At 35.0% G+C, this 5,820-nt stretch overlaps 1 pseudogene; it reads left to right on the top strand.

The window, feature by feature from the left end:
* Positions 1 to 3,638: 3,638 nt before the first annotated feature.
* On the top strand, positions 3,639 to 5,236 carry LOC114312514 (F-box protein At3g07870-like; annotated as a pseudogene).
* Positions 5,237 to 5,820: the final 584 nt, after the last annotated feature.

Below are 5,820 nucleotides of genomic sequence, written 5' to 3'. Positions count from 1 at the left end.
CCAGGTGAAGTACTGGTGCGCATCATTCATTAACCCATCTTCGGCACGCTCATTTGTGGTCTTCATTAGTTCGGACCTTTGCAAATGTTGGGTTATGTGATTAACTTCGTCATGGATACGATGCAATGCCCTTTGCAACAATTGTGAAGTGTCAATTGGCATACGCATGGCTAACCGGTGAGGAAATTTAATATTAACTTCACGACAAAGTTCAATGAGAATGCTTGCTCGAGTTATGCGAAATTCCCACTCAGCTCTCATGGTACTGACAGCGGCATGTGAGTAACGCAAATTTGGATTTAATGGGTATTGAAATTCATATCCATCTGCAACCCAATGGCGACCTATTGCTGAATATAGATCAATCACCGTATATCTCATGATGATATCGCTCGATATATCTATAAAACTTTCGTTGTGGTATGATGCGATATTTATGCCACATATACACAATTGTTGCAACATGCACAAATTCAAAATGGAGATGGACGCAAGTATTCATGTCATATAAACTCTAAACTCACATGCCGACAATGAAGTACTGATACTTCAGGATGTTCACATGGTAGTTGTATGTTTAAAATTATTGTAAAAGAGTTGTCACATCAACCTTTATGATTCGAACAACTATGCATCAACTTTATAGGAGTTATCACTTTGACTTTTATTGACTACTCAGTGCATATCTGAAGGTTTTAAGCAAAGTTCAAATCCGCTTAGACATTTAATTTCACTTTTCACCTTACATATTTAATTTAATTTAATTGGAGAAATTTAACCAATTTAATTTCAAGTTAACTATGTGTTGATTTAAGTCGGTGTTGTTCTTGTCTGCATACTAGGCTAGCTTTTATCTGCAACACTTTCAAGTTCTATACATCGAAAAACCCATCTATAAGTACTCTACTACAAATTAATCTTCAATACATTCCAACTCTATAATATTTTCTCTTCAAGGTTGATGAATCTATGTAAAGCTGCATAGGGTGGCTTTTTAAACACAAAGGGTTTAATTGTTTTGTTGTTTTGTTCTGACACCCCCTTATCCCATTATGAATTGTTGAAGTTCACATGAGCACAGTAGCTATGGTATGGCCTCTTGCTTTTTTCATATAGTGAGTAGTCTCGTCAAAGTTGTCGCAATGATACGTCCAACATTTCTCAATCATGCAGTGATGCAGTGACTTTAACAGACGTAATAAATTAAAGGACTAAATGAAATGGACAAGTTCACATGGCCACAGTAAACAGCGTACGGATGATTAGTCTTTTTTGAAAAAGTGAGTAGTCACCTTCGAGTGACGATTGAAGTACTAATTGTGTGGAGCGTGTTTAGCATTGATTGTTTATTACGCATAAATATGTGGGCTTTTAATGGCACGTGACTTTGTGCAACGCGACTTAGATGCTTTGTTTTTTTCCTCATATTTCATATTTGAATTACTAGTCACATTAATACGACCACATGGCAATAGTGTTGACGAACAACTATATAAAGGACTGAAGGAGTGATGGTAAACACACAACCTTTCCACTCAGTTCTCCATAGGAAACTATCATTCATTTATTGAGTAAAAATCAAATAGAGTATACATTCACGGCAGGGGGTAGGAATCGCAGAGGTAAGAGGAACGGGAAGGGGACTAGCAGGGGGTAGGAACTTCGAAAGAGGTGAGAGTTCACGCCGAGGAAGAGGAACGGGAATGGGAAGTGGCGATGCTGAAGTTGAAACACCGTTTGCTTTGTTAGATACCTCTTGTGCTTATCATGATAGGTTTGGGAATCGACATTTTGTCATGCCCAAGTACTATCGAGATCCATGTGGTTTCGTGGAGGATCCATCTGATAATCAAACATGATATGGTTTAGCAGGCGCTAGACTTCTAAAGTGGTCCGCACTATTTATAGAGCGAGTGCAAATGGAAAGATTATGTCGGGAAAATAGACTGAAGGTGCCAAAAGCACGTTCAGTTGAGATCCAAAAAGAAGATCCAGATAATGTTGATCGACTATGTGAAAGACTTCGACTTGAGATTTCTCAAATGCGCCATAGGTCAGCCCGCGATATGAAACTATTTATACTTAAGTCGGATGCCATGAAGAACGGAACAACACCAAATTGTGAGGCTATCAAGGATGTCAAGGAGGATCCTGTACTTCTCTCTGACCTTGAGCTCTCAGATTGTTCGGACTCTGAGGCTGCCGATTTGAGCGAGGATTAGGCATCTATCTATCTACTAAATTATATTAGGTTATCCATAATTATGTATTGTGTGTGTTAAAATAACTCTTTCGACAATGAGTTTGTGAAAGGTTTGTCAAATATTTGTCTATGTAACTGTTAAGTATTGTACTCGCCACTTTATTTTATGTATTGTGTTATGTTGAATGTTTCCACAAATTATTTTTGTGGGATACTTATGTTTGAACTAGCTACGTCATTCTGAAATGTTATAAGTGTTACAGTCATACCTTTATTTTGTTTCCCTATTCGTAGTAGTAATTAGCAAATTAGATACTTTGTATATGCTGTGTGAAGTTTTATTTAAATATTTCTTGGCAACAAAAATTTAAGGGAGCAACAAATATTTTGAAAATTCTGCGAAAGTAGGCTTTGTTTGGGAAATAAATTAGTATAAGGGCTTAGTTTGGGAAAAGTCTCGTGAAAATCTCTCCGAAACTGCGCAAAATGTTCTCTGGGAGGGTGCGGGTCTCGAGACCATTATTTTCTTCTTCTTTTTTAATTTTTAATTTGTTGTTTTTATTTTTGTCCATCATCGAGCTTTTTAAAATTATATTTGAATTATAAATTTAAATAAAAATAAAAAAAAACAAAATAATAAGGTAAATTAAGCAAATATTTAATTTATATTTTTTCATATTCTTTTTTACTTTTATATTTTTAAAGTCATAAGTGGTGATCATTAATTCAATGATAAAATCTTAGTCTAATAATTTTTGATATGATGTTTATGCTTGCTTGTTTGTGGTTTTCTTTTTATTTTTTTATGCCACATCATTACAACTTAAATCAAAACTCTAATTTTAGAGCTTTTAATCACTACTCTTTAAACAATTCATGCTGTTTATTTTTAAAAAAATTTATGTGTAAATTATTTATGTAAATATCAAATTGATCTAATAATAGTATATATAATTTTATCATTTTTTTCTTAAAATAATGGATGAGAAATATAATTTTAAAATTAGATAATTTATTTTTAAATATTAAAATAATAAAATTTGGTAGTTAAGATTGTTTATCAATACGATATTTTATATGAATAATTTATATATAAAGATTTAAAAGATGACTGAGTGAATTATAAAATATGGATTGAAGAGAAATCAATAATAATAATAATAATAATAAATAATTTTTTACTAATTTTAGACGTTGGACAAACTAATTTCTATGGGCCATTTTATATGGCTTTCTGTTAAAAGCGTTTATACACAAATTTTCTTTAAAAGCGTGATTATAAATCACGCTTTCAAAAGCGTGTTTTCAAATCGCACTTCCAATTAAAGATGAAAATATTAATAGAAATCACGTATTCTTAATAAAAATATATTTTATAATCACGCTTTTATGATTTTATTCCTTTTGTGTTCTTCAGCCTACTCTGTGCAATTCGGCCACACTAAATAAGTTTAATTTGGGAGATAACTTAGGTAGGGCTAGGGTGGGAAAAGCCTCCATTCTGATAGCCTCAACAATGTCGGACTACTTTCCCGAAGAGGTATTGATCGAAATTCTCTCCAGATTACCTGTAAAATCTCTGCTTCGATTCACTTGTGTGTCGAAACAATGGCGATCTCTCATCACCAGCCCTAGTTTTATCAACAGCCACCTCAACAAGTCCACCAACAACACTCACACTCACTTGCTCCTACTCAGATACACTTGTCTCAATCCCAATCAAGAACACTACTCATTTCGTTTCGACAACAAAACCTTCAACCACTACGCCCAATTCACTTCTCCATTCAAAACCACTTCTATTTCAGGATAGTTGGTACTTGTAATGGCTTGGTTTGTCTCTCCGACGATCGGTTTGGTGACAAACAAAATATAATCCTTTGGAACCCTATGATTCGACGGTATGTGGCCCTTCCAAAACCCAGTCTTTCTCTCGATTCCTATAGTCCTTACATGTCTGTTCTAGGGTTTGGCTTCGATTTGCTAACCAATGACCATAAGGTAGTTAGAATTTCTCACTTTGAGAGGCGAAAAAATGCAATTCCTCTTCCTAAAGTTGAGGTTTACTCGCTTAAAACCGGTTCTTGGAAAGCCCTGACTTGTGGTGTTCATTCATATAATATGGTTGAGTATTTCTGGGAACATGTTTTTCTGAATGGTTTTGCACATTGGATCGCATACAAGCGAGTTGGGGATGGTAAATTCCATAATGTGATTTTATCATTTGGTTTTGGTGATGAATTGTTCCATGAGATTGAGCTCCCAGAAACAGTGGCTCCTAATTTCCTGTTGCAATTGGGAGTTCATTTAGTTGGGACTATGATCGCGGTGAGTTTTATTGATTATAGTGCAAACTGTAAATGTGTTTCCATATGGGTGATGAAAGACTATGGTGTTGTGGAATCCTGGACGAAGCAATATAATGTTGACTTTCAGGGAGGTTTAACGTTGGTGTTTGGTTTTAGGGAGAGTGGCGAATTGCTTATGGGGACTAGAGGTGGAGATATTGTTTCGTATCAGCCTGAGAGCAAGCGCATTGAGAAACATGGAATGCGTGGTGTCAAAGGCTCATTTTATGCCAGTCCCTATGTGGAGAGCCTTGTTTTGCTCAATGGATCAAATGGGCACTTGCAAGGTCAAGTGAGCACTGATCCTGTTTTGCCTAAAGTTACAAATGAGGAAGAAGTCGATGAGAGCACACTCGAAATAGCCTTGAAGAGGAATTTTCTTTTTGCAGCTTCTTATATAACTGGTAGCCTGTTGGAGTTCCCACTTTGGAATTAGGATCAATCTAGTTTTTGGGCCATAAACATGTAAGTATCGGTAGTAGTAAGCTGCATAATCTGACTATCTCTTCTCTGAATAGATTAGTAATCGTAGTCTCTGTCTTTGAAACCAGTGAATAGTATCTTAGGTTTTGATACACTGTGGAGTGTTTTGACAAATAGATGGCTAATGTCCTTTTTGCTTACTAGTTACATATTAAAAAAAAAAAGAGCCCTTTTCCAATGAAGGTTTGATGAACTTGCTTGATATTTTCTCTTGCCATGTTGTCTTCTAGGTATATTTTAGGCGTTATATTATCCTTTTGCTGTCTTACATATTATTTCTCACTACTTTTCATGTATATGTTTATGAATGAGTTTACTTGTCAAAAGGTACATCTCCTCATGTACTTTTGAATGAATTTTATATGGAGGAAAGTTGCTTGATAAGCCAATCAATGATCTCAAAGATAAATTCTGATGTTTTCATAGAAACACAATTGATGAATGCATTTACCCCATATATGACTTCATTAAACTCTTTGTTTTCAGAGAATTCCTTAACTTGCATCAAAATACTTGTCTGTTTCTGACTTATTCGGAGCCATATATTCTTTGTAAATGACGAAAGGTCCATTAGAATATTTGAGGAGATATAAAATTTGTCTCGTGCACACTATTTTAGCATACCGAACCACTGAAGCTGTATGATACCTTATGGGAGATTGATATTGTTACCATTAAATCCTCTTTAGAAAAAGCATGTAGTTTCTGAAAGTAAACTTCAGGGAACTAGCTCATCAATTCTAATTGTTTATTGGTTTCTTGGTTTCTTGGGTGTCCAATAATGGA

The sequence above is a fragment of the Camellia sinensis genome, chromosome 8 (genome assembly GCF_055761805.1).
Source record: "Camellia sinensis isolate YWXY chromosome 8, ASM5576180v1, whole genome shotgun sequence".
NCBI classification, from domain to species: domain Eukaryota; kingdom Viridiplantae; phylum Streptophyta; class Magnoliopsida; order Ericales; family Theaceae; genus Camellia; species Camellia sinensis.
The sequence above is the reverse complement of the archived record's forward strand: the minus strand, read 5'-3'. Positions and strand labels throughout refer to the sequence as shown.